Raw genomic sequence first — 16,772 nt, 5'->3', positions numbered from 1 at the left:
AGAAAAAAAAATTAGCTGGGCATGGTGGCGGGTGCCTGTAATCCCAGCAACTAGGGAGGTTGAGGCAGGAGGATTGCTTGAACCTGGGAGGTGGAGGTTGCAGTGAGCTGAGATCATGCAGCTGCACTCCAGCCTGGGCAACAGAGTGAGACTCCGTCTAAAAAAAAAAAAAAAAAAAAAAGAACTATTGTGATTTAGTTTTGCAATCTAATTATTAAATTATTAATGTGTAGTATGGATTGTGAGGTTTGCTTAATTAGTATTTGATTTGATAGGTTTGCTTAATTAGAAAGTAAGGCTTTTTTTCAGAAGTATTCTGGGTTCTTACAAAGTCTATTATAAGGCATCTCAGTTTCTTTAATTAGTAAAGTTCTTTTGGGAAACACATTTTGCAAGGGCCTCAATCATTGTTGGCTTTGATTACTTACAGAGGGCATCTAATAGAATAGTTGTGGGAAAGAAACGATGGACACATTTAAATCGATTGATAGTTTTTGTTTTTAAATGACATCACAGTGGTGGTATCGAAAGTTGTAAAAGGAGCCTTGTAGAGATTTCTTATGAACTATCGGGGAAAATAACCCCAGTCTCATAGAGAGTAGCAAGGCATCAACTGTCACAACTCCAAAGATGCCAAAAGTAGACAAGATTCAGTGGATCAGAGCAAGACAGATTTTTATTCACAGCACAGCAATCAGCAGGAGGATCAGCATTGTAGTGTAGGTTCCCTGTCCCCAAATCCCACAGGGCGATGTGATAGGCACAGATGGTGACTATGCACACGGTGGGATACACTGTGGCTGTGGAACCCAGGGTCAAGAGCTTGGTACCTTTTGTAGAAAGCAGAAAGCAAGCTAGTCCTCCTTTCCCTGGGAGTGACCTGCCATAGTAGTCACATTGTGGTCACCTTAACCTATTTAATTGTCCCTGTAACCAGCTACAGAAACTGTTCAGTGTCAGTGGATAGTTAGGTCTTGGAATTTGGCATACATGGCAATTATGTGCAGGGACATTCAGAACCCATGGCAGACTGTTTCTTCCAAAAGAAGCAATAGAATAGATGCCGAAAAAAATGCTTTGATAAAATTAATCACTAAGTAGTTATAAAAATAGCCAGCTGGGAATGGAAAGAGAATTTCCTTGACCGGGTAATTGGGCATTTGCTGTACTGAATGGTAAAATTAGAAACATTTGCTTTAAAATCAGAACAAAACAATGACACCTAGTCACTGCTTCCACTCAACATGGTAACAACGCCTACAGTAAAGCGAAAAATAAATAAGTTGTAGGAATTAGAATGAAAAACGCAACTACTTAAAGATAATATAATTACGCAGAAAATCTAGGAAAGTCTATAGACTGTAAGAACTATTAGGAAATTAGCAAGGTCCAATGTAATAAGATCAACTATCAGCATAAATTAGAAAATTTGTTTTCAAAATACTATGGCATGAAAACTGTAATGAGTGATAGGAATAAACTCACCAAAAGTGTATGAGGCCTATACAAGGAAATTACAAATCATTTCTAAAGGAAATAAAAGTGAATCAGAAGTAAAAGGAGAATCATGACATCCTTAGCGAGGAAGACTCAGTATCATATAAGTGTCAGTTCTCCTCAAATTAAGGTGGTAATTCAATTTGGTTCCAGTCAAAGATCAAAATTTTTTTTATTTTTTATTTTGCACGGAAGTTGACAAGTTGATTTTAAGACTAATATGAAAGAGTAAAGGGCTAAATGGCAAAAATGCCTTGAAAAAGATGTGAAGACTCAAGATACCATATGTGCATAATTATAAAGCTGTAGTGATGTAAACAGTGTTGTACTGTTGATGTCAAATAGACCAGTGAAACAGAATCTGCAAATAAACCTAGATATATCTGGAGTTTGGGGTACAGTAGCAGTGGCATTACAAATCCAATGGAGAAAGAATGAACTTTTCAATAAATAGTGTGCTGGGACAAACATTTCAAAAACATGACATTGGAAGCTGATATATCCAAATAATATCTGACATAATTAAGACCTATGTGAAAGGCAGAATTGTAAAACACTTTTAAAAATTAAATCAGCTAGTGGCTTATCTTTCTCCTCCAAAGAAATACCTCCCAAGAAATTTATTTTAGCTTAATTGTTTTTATTTATTTATATTATTTTTTATTTGTATAAATTTGACGGATACGAGTGCAGTTTTGTTACATGAATATATTGTGTAGTGGTGAAGTCTGGGTTTTTAGTGTATCCACCACTTGAATAATGTATATTGTACCCATTAAGTAATTTCTCATCCCTCACTCGCCTCCCACCCTTCCAAATCTCTGTCTCTCATTCCACTATGTCCATATGTACACATTATTTAGCTTCCACTTATTAGTGAGAAGTGAGAACATTCAGTCTCTGACTTTATGTTTCTGAGTTGTTTCACTTAAGATAATGGCCTGCAGTTCCATGCATGTTGTTGCAGAAGACATGATTTCATTCTTTTTTTATGGCTGAATAGTATATGCCATTGTATATATGTACTACATTTTCTTTATCCAGTCATCCATTGACGGACATTTAGGTTGATTCTATATCTTTCCCATTGTGATTTTTCAGTTTGTAAAATAACAGTTTTTATGTTAATTTTAATTTTCTCTTCCTGTCTTTTTTTTATAACATTTTGTGTATGTATATAACATTTTACATAAATGAAATAAAAACATATATATAAATCTCTAATCCCCACAGCCATGATAACATCTTGGTATAAGTTCTTCTATATTTTTCTCTATATTCATAAACATTTAGGGTTTTTGATCGTTTAATTGAGTCTTTTTTTGTTGTTTGTTTTGAGACAAAGTTCTGTCACCCAGGCTTGAATGCAATGGTGTGATCATGGCTCCCTGTAGCCTTGATCTGTCAGGCTTAAGCATTCCTCCTGCCTCAGCCTGCTGAGTAGCTGGGACCACAGGTGTGTGCCACCACACCCATCTATTTTATTTTATTTTATTTTTTAACTATTTTGTAGAGATGAGGTCTCACTTTATTGCCTAGGATGGTCTTGAACTCCTGGGCTCAAGTGATCCTCCTGCCTTGGTCTCCCAAAGTGCTGGGATTATAGGCATGAGCCATTGTTCCCGGCCAAATTGAATCTTTTTAATGGTCAAGTAATAGTCCATGGTAAGGATATGTCAAATAATTTAGCTGGTCACTCTGTTTACAGTACAAAACAGTGCTGCAGTAAATTCTAGTACATAATATTTTCATGAAATAGTACTTTAGTTTTTATGAGATAGGTTACTAGAAGCAGAATTTCTGGGTCAGTGGGTATATATATGTATTTTAAATATTAATAGATGTCAGTTTGCCTGCTAAAAATGGTTTAACATGTGTGTTTCATTTTTTTAATAAAAATCTTAACATTTTAATTTAGATAATTATTTTTCTTTCTTATTTACTAATATAAGTAGTTTGAAATTTCCTTTAAGTAGTGCCATGACAGTATCCCATGATTCTGATATATAGTAATTTACACAGATTCTGACATACTGTATTCTAATTATTCTGTGATCACAATGTTGCCTGTACTGTAATTTTACTTTCAAAATCCATTGATTATTAATGGTCCATTAGTTGATCAGCTTCCATAACTGTACCATGGGCATTAAAACAAGGTATATTCTCTGTTTTCAGAGTATGGAGTTCATTCTGTATGGTATATTCATTCATTTATTAAATATTTCTTGTGGTATCTGATATGTCAATTGCTCTTCTAGTCTCTGGGAATATAAAGCCTCTATCTTCATGTAGCCTACATTTTAATATGAATTATACATATTTAACAAATAACAAAACATAATTTTTACAAAGAAAAAGCAGGGAATAGAGAGTATTTGTACTGTCCACACCTGCTTGTGTCTTCACTTGACGTCTGAGTTATCTTCAATAATGTCTCAGGTTTTATGCTATCACAGTAGCTATAGCTTTTACTGCCTGGCATCTATCTGGCTTCTGTAAGCTGTTCTCTATATCAGGTGGGCTCATTGATGATTTCCTACTTGAAAGACTTTGTGAACAGAAAATAGCTGTTGTTGTAGAAAAAGATTTAATGCATTGTGAACCATGCAAAGAGAATTGTTACATCTATTGGTAATGTTCTGAGCAGTTAGGAAAGCCATGTCAGTATTTTTGTTTTTGTCAGTGGGGTGTACAAAGTGATTCTTTGTGCTGTAGGAAGAAAATATTAAAAGATTTGAAAAATTGACCAGGTGTGATGGCTCACGCCTGTAATCCCAACATTTTGGGAGGCTGAGACAGGCAGATCACGTGAGGTCAGGAGTTTGAGACCAGCCTGGCCATTATGACAAAACCTTGTCTCCACAAAAAATACAAAAATTAGTCAGGCATGGTAGCAAACACCTGTAGTCCCAGCTACTTGGGAGGCTGAAGCAGGAGAATCACTTGAACTCAGGAGATGGAGGCTGCAGTGAGCTGAGATCACCCATTGCACTCCATTCAGCCTGGGTGACAGAGCAAGACTCCGTCTCAAAAAAAAAAAAAAAGAAAAAAAAAGAAAAAAGAAAAATTGCAAGAATAACTGAAAGAACTCCTGTACCCCTTCACTAGAGATTTCATTAATGTCTCCAGAAATGTCCCCAGTAATGTGCTTTATAGCAAAAAACTTTAATCTGGGCTCATAAATCACATTTTCATAAGCTTCTTCAATCTGGAACAGCTCCTTAGTCTTCCCTTGATTTTTATGGTTTAGTGTTTTTGGCAAGATGAATACAGGGCAAGTTTTTTTTTTTTTCTTTCTCAGTTTAGGTTTGTCCAGTGTTTCTTCATGATTAGAGATTAGGTCTAGGTTATAGGTTTTTGCCAGGACAGTTCCTGAAGTGATGCTGAATTCTTTTTTTTTTGAGATGAGGTCTCACTCTGTCACCCAGGCTGGAGTGCAATGGTGTGGTCTCGGCTCACTGCAACCTCTGCCTCCCAGATTCAAGTGATTCCCCTGCCTCAGCCTCCAAGTAGCTGGGACTACAGGCGTGTGCCACCACCCCTGGCTAATTTTTGTATTTTTAGTAGAGACGAGGTTTCATTATGTTGGCCAGGCTGCTCTTGAACTCCTAACCTCGTGATCTGCCCACCTTGGCCTCCCAAAGTGCTTGGATTTACAGGCATGAGCCACCGCGCCCAGCCGCCGAATTCTTTTTCTTCCTATAGGCTGCACATGTTGTTTGTGTCGTTATTGGTATAGTTGACTTTTATCACTTGTTTAAGATGGAGTCTGCAAAGTTTCTTTACTGTTAAGTTGTCCTTCCCCCTGAAATTGCTTTGTGTGGAGATACTTTGAAACTATGTGATTGAATCATTTCCTGTTCCACTTTCAGCTGCTAGTTTTAGCATCCACTGATGGTTTTGCCTGAGTTAATTATCAATATTATGGACATAGTATTTATGTTCCCCCAAATTCATGTTGAAACCTTAGTCCCCCATTGTGATAGTATTAGGAGGTTAGGCCTTTTAGGAGGTGAGATTTGGTCATAAAGGTGGATTCCTCATGAATGGGATTGGTGCCTTATTAAGAAGAGACATAAGAGCTTGCTCTCCACCATGTGAGGATACAATGAGAAGACAACCATCGTCAGACCAAGAAGAAAGTCCTCACTGGACACCAGATCTGCTGGTACCTTGATCTTGGATTTCCCAGCTCCAGAATTATGAGAAATATAAATAGTTTGTTGTTTAAGCCTATGATAATTTGTTACGGCAGTCCAACCCTACTAAGACAAATATAATGGGTTTTAATGGGTGGTTAGCCCATTCTTTCTATATTTATTATGCTGGCATTCTATTGTAAGGAAGAACATTCTCCTCACCTCTTTACTCCCTTAAAACAGACAAAACTTTGTTTATATATGTATGGACTAATAGATGCCTATTTTATTCAGTGAGTTGTAATTCATTGCTGTCACTATTTTGATGCTTAAATTTGGCCAGTGAGAGTCCCTTCAAGTTAGCTTCTGTGGTTGGTTGGTTGGTTGGTTTTGTTTTTCAAATATTTGCTTGTGACAGAATATATGTAACATAATAAAGTATGCCATTTACACAATTTTTATGTACACAATTCATGAGCATTAATTCTATTGACGGTGTTGAATAGAATTAATTTAATTCTGGTGGGTACAGAAACCCACATTTGAATTGTTTTCAACTTTTGGCATTGTGAATAATGCTACAGTGAACATTGGCCTACGAATACCTCTTTTGAGTCCGTGTTTTCAGTTTTTTGGGTACATATGTAAGAGTGGAATTACTGAATCATATGGTAATCTATGCTTATCTTTTTGAGGAACCATCAAGCCATTTTCCCTAGTGGCAGCACCACTTTACTTTCCTGTTAGCAATGTATAAAGTTCCCAGTTGCTCCACGTTCTTGCCAATGCTTGTTATATTCCATGTGTTTGTGTCTGTGTGTGTGTAGCCATCCTCATGAGTGTAAAGTCGTATCTCATTGTGGTTTTGATTTGCATTTTCCTAATGATGACTAGTGATGATGAACATCATTTCTTGTGCTTATTATTCATTTGTATATCTTTGGAGTAATGTCTGTTTTGAGTTTTTTGATTTTTTTTAACTGGGTTTTTTGTCTTTCTGTTGTTGAATTTTAGGAGTATGATATTAAACTGTATGTGATACATGATTTGCAATATTTTCTTCCATTCTGTTGATTGTCTTTTTACTTTATTGATAATATTCTTTGATGCACATTTTAAATTTTGATGAAGTCCAATTTATCTAATTTTTTTCTTTTGTTATTCATGCTTTTGGTGTCATATCTAAGAATCCATTGCCAAACCAAGGTCATCTGTGTTGTTTTGACATGTCCACGTCATTCTTTGGTCACCTGTTTCTGACACAAGATGTTTCAGTCTCTTAGGCTTCTCTGCCTCACTCTAAATTCAGGTGTTTCTCCAAGGAGCACGGGCTTTCTATAGTGGAGAGTGATTTTTTGAAGCTAAGAATCTGAACACACAGACACACACACAGACTTTTACTTCTGCATTTATTTTTATACAGTGTTTATGTGTATTCATGACTATGAGATCATGGCATTACCTTTTCTTTTATTGCATACTTTTATCTCCTTTTTCCATCTATGGGAAATCTGGCTCCCAGTTGTTAGGAGAGACAGTCCTCCATGGGTGTCTTGCACTCCTGCACATCTTGCCAAGATATGCAAGACTCTGGTCACTCATTATTCAGGGTAGTTCTCAGAGATGTGTTTGTAATGAGCAATCTTGAAGGCCAGAGTAATGTCTCCCTGTTTGTCAAACAGCAGGCTTGCTTATTGCTTGGTGTAAAAATGGTGGGTTCCTTAAGTTCAGTGTTCCTCAGTTGTGACCCACACCCCCTGCGTGTGCCACATTTATCTAGGCTTATATCATGTTACCCCTGGACTTGGTACCAGAGAGAACTGACACAAACATGCCAATGCTTGTGTTGCTATGCTATGAGTGATAAAGTTTTGTCTCTGACCCAGAAGTCTGCTAGGATCCAGGAAACAGTAACAGTCTTAATTTATAACCTTGTAGGTAAGGCAAAGTCAAATTCCAGACCTGACACCAGTATCATCACTGTGTTTGTTCACACCCCTAAATGTGGTTATTATCCTGACCCCATGAGTCTTTCTTATTGCTCTCTCCAGCACCTTTTTAAAAATTAATTAATTAATTAAAAAAAAATTTTTTTTTATAGTTTGCCACCACTGGGTGGGTGTTACAGGGCCACCTTGCTTTCACACCATCTTCCACAGGCCTATTACTGGCAGTGGAACTTTATACTCTAGCTATTTTTTTTTCACTTTGTTATGTGTTTCATGCTGTGGAACATACTTTATAAATCTAGTATACGTGTATTAGTGGTTTATATTCAAATGTGTTTTACTAATGGAAGCGTGGAATCATTGGAAGCAACTGGATTAAATAACAGCTAATGGAAGAAAAGAGAATGTGTCAAGTTTTCTGTCATTTTCCCTGATGCCCACTCCCCACTGCCCCACCCCGCTCTGAAAGTGATCACTTTCATATTTGGGCATGCCTGGTGAAGTTATCTACATTTCAAGTGTGTCATCACCTGCTCATCTTGTTTCTGTATTTACACAATGATTATATTGTCTATTTTTTCAAAACATACTTATAGATGAAATTCAGAATATATCATGATTTATTTCATTTTGTATCAAAGAAACATGCTATACTCTACCAAGAGTTAGTGACTTAGAATGAGGTTGTTTTCAGGTCATTTTTTCCCCCTGTAGTTATGAGATCTTATAATAAGCCTTAGCGGTCGGGCGCAGTGGCTCACACCTGTAATCCCAGCATTTTGGGAGGCTGAGGTGGGCAGATCACTTGAGGCCAGGAGTTTGAGACCAGCCTGGCCAACATGGCAAAACCCTGTCTCTCCTAAAAATACAAAAATTAGCCAGGCATGGTGGCACGTGCCTGTAGTCCCAGCTACTCAGGAGACTGAGGCATGAGAATTGCTTGAACCTGGGAAGCGGAGGTTGCAGTGAGCCAAGATTGCACCACTGTACTCCAGCTTGGGCAACAAGAGCAAAACTCTGTCTCAAAATAAAATAATAGTAGTAATAAATCTTAGGATGGAACTGATTTGAAGTATTATATAATGTTGAAAAATATGGAACAAGAGTGTCATCAAGTGGCCAATATACTTTACTTTTAAATGCTAGGGGCTGGGTGTGGTGGCTCACGCCTGTAATCCCAGCACTTTGGGAGGCTGAAGTGGGAGGATAGCTTCAGCCCAGAAGTTCGAGACCAGCCTGGGCAACATAAGGCGACCCCATTTCTACAAAAAAAAATTAAAAAATAAGTTGGATGTGGTGGCATGCACTTGGTACCTTTGGAAGCTGATGTGGGAGAATTGCTTGAGCCTGGGAGGTTGAGGCTGCAGTGAGCTGTGATCACACCATTGCACTCCACCCTGGGTGACAGAGTGAGACTCTGTCTCAAAAAATTTTTAAAAAGGCCAGGCAGGTGGCTCATGCTTGTAATCTAAGCACTTTGGGAGCCCAAGGTGGGTGGATCACCTGAGGTCAGGAGTTTGAGACCAGCCTGGCCAACATGGGGAAACCCCATCTCTACTAAAAGTACAAAAATTATCTGGGTATGGTGGCATGCTCCTGCAATCCCAGCTGCTCGGAAGGCTGAGGCACGAGAATCACTTGGACCTGGGAGGCGGAGGTTGCAGGCGGAGGCGTGCTGTTGCACCCCAGCGTGGGCAACAGAGGGAGACTCCGCCTTAAAAAAACAAACAAAGTTCTAGTTGGAAGATCTCTTAGTCCATATCTTATGCCTGGAATACTTTTGTTTGTTCTACTTTTTCTAGAATGCTTTTAACTGTAAACATGTGATTTTGTGGAAACAGCCTTGAACTTACTTGACCACCAAACTTCTAATCTGAACTCAAGCAGGCAGACAGGTGTTTGGTTTTTTGATAGGATAGAAGAAGAGGTGATATGGAAAATTCCTCAGCTTAAGTTGCAGTGCCTGTGGTTTTCCGTTTCCACATTTAAAATAAAAGATATTTGAGGTTGTACTTCACTTATTCTTAAGCTTGCCTTGCTAATTACCAGGCTGCTTTCTCAAAATAATTCTTGAAATCGTAATTCTTTTTGGAAGTCCCTATTGACTAGAAAGGAAGTAGCCAATATTTTATGTGAATATTTGTGTATATTTGGATGTGGGAAGGAGAGAAAAATGAGGTTCAGAATAAGAAGTAAATGCTTTCCATCTCCCCATTCTTCCCTTCCCTTGTATCCCTTTCTCCCACTTTGCCGAATTTTACTCATAACCGGTGAACATACGTCTGCTGACACTGAGGGTTCTATCACCGCTTACCTGGTTTGACTGATGTGAGGGGCTGGAATTACCTTGGGGATTTGTATTAACAGGAGAATCTGAGCTTCAAAAATCTGCTTTTCAAATAAGCATCTAAAGTAATCTGCAATCACAGATGGTTCAAGGACCACATTTTGAGAGACAGTGCCTTATGGGGTCTTAGTTCTTCCCTTCCTCCATTCTCCTCATGACGTTGCGTCTTTTATATGCCAGCCAGTATAGCTGAAGTGTTTGCGATATAGCCAAAGACACTGTCCTAACTCTCAGGCTGTGTACTCTTTGATAATAAAAAGCATCAGTTTCGTCAGATGTGTTTTTTGGAGGCCTCATAATCCTGGTTGTATTGTTATTTATATTTCTTCAAAGGCCCTTTTTGATTCGTCGTATAGTATTGATACAATGTATTGATACTATATATATGATACAATATATATGATACAATGTATTGAATGCATTGTATCATATATGTTGATACCTTCATTTCCAACATAGCTAGAAACCTATAGTTTTGAAAGCTTTTGTTGTAAGTTTTCTCTCCATGGTAAATGGACCTTTGTCTTACTTGCAGTTTTTACCTGGTGATTTATGGAACAGTATTAAAAATATGTCCAGACTTTAATATACTGTTTCTCTATTTAGCATGCTTCAGGGTTATGGATAAAACAACAAAAAAATTCTTAAAATCGAGATGATACTTGCACAAAGAAAATTATACTAGTTGATACTGAGTGGTTTTTACAGCTAACCACTAGTACTGGACACTTTTTTTTTTTTTTTTTTTTTGAGACAGAGTCTCACTCTGTTGCCCAGGCTGGAGTGCAGTGCTGCGATCTCGGCTCACGGCAGCATTCGCCTCCCAGGTTCAAGTGATTCTCCTGCCTCAGCCTCCTGAGTAGTTGGGATTACAGGCGTACGCCACCATGCCTGGCTAATTTTTGTATTTTTAATAGACACAGTGTTTCACCATGTTGGCCAGGCTGGTGTTGAACTCCTTGAACTCAAGTGATCCATCCTGCCTCGGCCTCCCAAAGTGGTAGGATTACATGTGTGAGCCACTGTGCCCAGCCAAAAATAAATTATTAAATATTAATATTTAAGACTGGCATTGATGTTGAAATTTTCTCTTTTAATTGGAAATGTACTTTAAATCTAATTCTAATTTTCACCTTAGAGGCCTTTCTGTATATAGTTTATACTTGGTATTTTGATACAAAATGGCTCTTCCTGCATACTTACAAATTTTTTTTTCTTACAGTTGTTTTGGGTGGGTGGGGGGTCTTTTTCTTCTGTCTTTTCCATCCAAACATTTAGCTTTTCAATTCACCTGAATTTATCATGATATGCGTTATAATAAGAATTGATTGCTGTCCTCCCCAAATTGTCTCAGTTATATATAATATTTTAAAGCTTGAGAGTCCATGTATTCATGTAAAATTAAAAATGAGATAACTGATGATGAAAAGACTAAAACCTGAAATTGTAATATAGATACCATTCATGTCAGAATTGCTGTGTCTGGAGAGGTTAGGAAAATGAAGCTCAGAGAGTTTAATTATAATAAGGTCAAAAGGCCATATATAAGTAGATGAATTAATTGTTGAATCTGTATCTGCCATTAAGGAGTAATCTGAGATGTGGAACTCTTAAGTAAATGTGTTTCTCAAAGTTATTTACTCACAGAACCCCCTTTTATGTTTTGTAGTAGAATGGGAAATACTAATATTTTGTGGATTAGTGTTCTATGCAACATATTTTAAGAAAGGCTTTTTGTCAGATCTCTGGTAGAGAACAAAATATGAACCAGCCAAAACATTTCTATCATTATTTAATTAATTTTTCTTTCCAAAATACAATTAAACTTTTAAAGCACAAAAATTTTAAGATATTGGTAAAAGATGGGGTGAAAAAGTCCGTACCTTTCTTGATATTCTGTGGGAAATATGAAGCTGTAGGTAGCCTCTTTCTTCTTTAATAAATTGTGCTTGAAAACTTTCAGGAAGTGCGTAATTATTTAGATTAGAGGTTGACAAATTACAACCCATAGGCCAAATCTGGTCAGCTGTCTGTTTTTGTAAATAAAATTATATTGGAACACAGCCACGCCTATTTTTTATATGTTATCAGTGGCTGCTGTTGTGTGTCAGAGGAATGTTGAGAAGATGTGATGGAGACCATATAGCCACAGTGCCTAAAATATTATTTGGCTTTTGAAAGAGCAAACATTTTCTGACCCCTAGTTTAGTGAGCTGCATTCATATGTTTTATCTGCATAAAGACTCTTTTACTGAAGTTCTCGGCATTTCATCCTCTGTAAAGTAAGTTCCCTGGGAAGTCAAGCTGAAGTCTTTTTCTAGAAGCTTTATTATGGCTTGGTTTTAAACTCTTAGAGACATGCAAGATTCCATAGTTTTGCTTTCCTGAATGACATACAACTATCAGGCACTTGTATTGGCATGCCTGGCTCTTTCTTGCTGCAAACGTTTTACTGGTTTAATGGAAGTAATACCAGGGTATAGGGTAAATAGACATAGCTAACATCTTTTGAGTGCTATATGCCAGGTTCTGTTCTAAATTTTTAACATATATTATTTTGTTTATTCCTCACATCAACTCTGTGAAGTAGGTATTATTATTATCCCCACTTTATAGTTGAGGGAACTAAAGCGTAGGGAGATTAAATAACTTGGTCAAGGTCATCCAGTTGTTAAGGAATGGAATGAGATTTGAAACTTTTCCCCCAACTTACTTGCCTCCTAATTCCTTGATTCTTGAGATGAGTTCGGGCATATTTCTTCCTCATTACTTTCTCCAAGCCTGTGTTTCCACGTCATCTTTGAACGTCCTCATTTACACCACCGTGTCTTATTGTATTCTCTGATGAATTTCCAGGAGACCATTCCTTCTTCCTTGATGATTACAATTTCTGACTCACAATCTTCTCTATCCAATCTGCCTCTGTATCCTGATTTAATGCCATGTTTAACTCAAGTTGTTTCTTGTATTTTTCAACTTTATATATCCACAGGCATGGCCAGGCCTTACTTTCATCACTGGGAATTGTTTTGCCTTTATCGTGAACTCTGAATTTCTGCTTTCTGACTTCTGAACGGTTCACTTACATACAGCCCTTACATGCTAGTGAGCTTCTTTAATTCAGTCCTTTTTAACGTTTCGTGTGCATAGGAATCACCTGGAAAGCCTTATGCAGAATCCTGAGTCACACCCTTAGAGATTCTAATTCAGCTGGTGAGGGTTGATGCCCATGAATTTGCATTTCTATCACCTTTCCTGCAAATGCTGAGGCAGGTAGGTCTATGGACATACATTTTGAGAAGGATTGCTCTAATTAATACTTTGCCCCAGAGGATCAGTAAAACTCTCTAATTTGCATAAAGCCTCCATTCACATTCTTTCTTTACTTTTTTGATGACTTCTGTAATTACTGAGACAAAGGCCTTTTGATGAGAACTCTGTTGTATTTTATTTTCTTGAAATAAGAGTTTTTCTATTTATTCTTTTCATATTCTTCTCTTCTACTAAGTCCCTTTGTCTCACTTTCTCCAGTTGACTTTTGGCTCCTTCTTTACCATTAACATTTTTGTGTCTTGCGTTATCAGTTTCCCCTTTTATAGTGAATTGGCTTTTTTCTATCGGCCTTCAGTAGTGGTCAAATAAGCCCCTTTCCTCAAAATACCATTCCTTCCCATCTTCCCTCCTTCAGCCTGTTTTGGAAGAAAAGTTACGGCTTTTAACTTCTTCACTAGCTATATCTTAATTTCTTGCAATCTGCTTTGGTTTCCAGAATTTTACTGGACTCTTGGACTGACAGATCAAATGACTTCTAGGTGTTTTTTGTTTTGTTTTGAGACAGGGTCTCACTCTGTTGCCTAGGCTGGAGTGCAATCTCTGCCTCCTGGATTCAAGCAATTCTCCTGACTTAGCCTCCCGAATAGCTGGGACTACAGACACACACCACCACACCCAGCTAATTTTTGTATTTTTAATAGAGATGGGGTTTCACCATGTTGGCCAGGCCTGTCTGGAACTCCTGCCCTCAAGTGATCCGCCCTGCCTCGGCCTCCCAAAGTGCTGGGATTACAGGTGTGAGCCACCTCGCCCGGCCTGGTGTTTTTTTTTGTTTTGTTTTTTTTTTTTTTGAGACAGAGTCTTGCTCTGTCACATACACTGGAGTGCGGTGGCACGATCATGGCTCACGGCAGCCTCTCCTGTGAGGCTCAAGTGATCCTCCCACCTCAGCCCCCTGAATAGCTGGGAGTACCAGTGGGTGCCACCTCGCTCAGCTATTTTTTAATTTTTTGTAGAGACAGGCTTCTCTATGTTGCCCATGCTGGTCTTACACTCCTGGGCTCAAGCAGTCTTCCCACCTCTGCCTCCCAAAGTTCTGGGATTGTAAGCATGAGCCACTGCACCTGGCCAACTCCTAGGTCTTAAATGCATAGTCTCCCCGAGACTTGCAGTGTTTGATACTATCATTTCTCTTTTTAAAAGTTTTCTACCTTTGCTTTTTACTCACTGCTTTTTTAAGGTCTTACTGTTCTAACTACTTCAGTTCTTGTTCACATAGTACTTTAATCTGTTACTGCTTTTTCTAAAGTTTGTGATGCTTTTCCCACCATCTAAATCTATGCTGTCCAGTATGGGAGCTACTAACCGCATGTACCTTTTGAGCACTTGAAATATCGTCAGGTTAGACTGAAATATTCTGTAAGCATAAAATGCACACTGGATTTTTAATATTTAGGTTGAAAAAGAGAATGTAAAATAGTTTACCAAATTTTTTTTAATGCCAATTACATGTTGGTAATACTTTGGATATATTGGGTTAAGTAAAATAAAATGCTAAAATTAATTTGACCTGTTTCTCTTTACTTTAGATATGACTACTTCTTCTGTGGCTTGGCTATATTTCTGTTAGATAATATTAATCTAAATCTCATCTTTCCTTAAGACCTGGATCAGTTTTCCATCTATTTACAAAGTTACCTTTGTAACTTTGTACCAGCCTTCTTAAACATTTGGTCCTCACCCCCTCTCACCCTACTCCCCCTTCCCAATATACTTAGCTTCTTCAAAGCAAGAGTAATTCCCTATAGTGCTGTTCATATAGTGGACACTATATACATTATATAATACACACACACATATCTGAAAAAATGGCTAATATTACCACTTTATCAAAAAGGATACTTATGAAAATTGAGGCCTGTTGTGATGTTTTTGCTTAAATTGGTGGGGAGCAGAAGAAGGATTGATGTGAAGGGGAGAAGAGACATTATTCTACTCTGAGCTATTAACATTTGACACTTGACATCCCCCAAGTGTATCCTGCCACCTTAGGCCACTGATAGCTCTGTACTGCTGTGATTTTACTGCCATCTGGTGTCAGATTAGGAAACTGTAGTTCAGCATTTTGTCTCTTCAATAGAGGAAGGTAGGCAATCTTTCCTCTCTATCCTGTAAGCAAGTTACCAATAAGAGCTCATATAATTTCAATGTAGGAAACCTTTATTTTCCTTGTTGGAATACTCTTTCCTTGGCTTCCATGATAAATGCATTCTCCTTTCTAATGTTTCTCTGTTTTCCCATTCTTCGACAGCCCATTTCTTTCTTCATGGTAGAGTTTTTTAGTCCCACGTTCTAGGCCTACTGTTCTTTTTTTCCTTTGCTTTACTCTATACCAGGCTTTAAGTACTGCCTATTTACAGACAAATTTATATTGATAGCCAAAAATTTCCTCTGAGTTTGAGACTAGTATCTTTAGTTGCTTACCTAGATATTACACAAACATCTTAAATATAACATGCTCCCATCAAAATGTGGACCTCTCACCTGCATCCTCATTTCTTAAATTTATTTTTCTCATTTCATTAATCTATCATGCCAAAATTATGGGAATCAGCTTGGCATCCCGTCTTTCACACTTTATTAGTAAGACGTTAACTACATCCCATTAAGTCTAGAGGGTATATTCTTGTATATGTAAAATTTGTGACCCCTCACCTGCTCCTGTCCCATCTAAGATACCACTGTCTCTTGCCTGGACTAAGTTAGGTTCCTCGTTAGTCTCTCTACATCCATTCTTGACTGCATTCACATGTTTTATGTATATTTGTCTAATGTCAGCCTCTCCTATTAAACCGAGAGTTCTGTGATGGCAGAGACTGTGTACATTTGGCTCACCATTGGGTCCCAGCACCTCACACAATTTCTAAAACCTGTTTATTTAATACCCATATCACCACTCTGGCTAACCAGTGCTGTTGGTATGACCCTTGTAGTTTTAGTGACTAAACTAGTGCTAGAATTCCTTAATGCTCTATTTCATTATTAGTGTTCTATACCAGTTCATTTACCATAAATGAATTTAAACTATTTTCTGCTTTTTCCCAGGGAAACTTACTTGTGTCTGAAGGGACAATATATTTGGGGTATTAATCAGCTAGTGTTCAAATGAACTTTAGGACAACAGCCTGTTTATAGCCTATGGACTGCCAATCAAGATGCTGAAATGATTTTCCAAGCACTTGAAATTGTATGCTATTGGTATGTCTCTTAGCACTCTTCTGTCTGAAATTTAGTATTCTTTAATGTTGCAGTACATTTGTTAAATCATGGATTAAAACCTGTTTGACTCTTAAGTGTTCTTTTATTAGAGGCTTAGTTGATGATGGTTTCATTTAGTAATTTTGATTTGGTTTGACATTTTAAAATGGTTTTGCTTTATAAGGTTTTACTACTAGGGCTTACTTGGTGCTTTGAGTTGATGGTATTTCTCAATAAAGAAATTTAATTTATAAAAGTAGAGGTGATTTATAAAAAGTAGTTATTTAGAGATGGGCAACAATCTAT

General features: G+C 37.6%; 1 protein-coding gene across 36 annotated transcripts in view; it reads left to right on the top strand.

Annotated features, from left to right (window-relative positions):
* PPHLN1 (periphilin 1) overlaps positions 1–16,772 on the top strand; it is a 120,841-nt gene that overhangs the window by 29,532 nt on the left and 74,537 nt on the right. The gene's annotated exons all lie outside the window — the stretch shown is intronic.

This window comes from Pan troglodytes, chromosome 10 (assembly GCF_028858775.2).
Source record: "Pan troglodytes isolate AG18354 chromosome 10, NHGRI_mPanTro3-v2.0_pri, whole genome shotgun sequence".
NCBI lineage: Eukaryota > Metazoa > Chordata > Mammalia > Primates > Hominidae > Pan > Pan troglodytes.
Note: the sequence above shows the minus strand (reverse complement) of the source record. Positions and strands in the feature narration are given on the sequence as shown.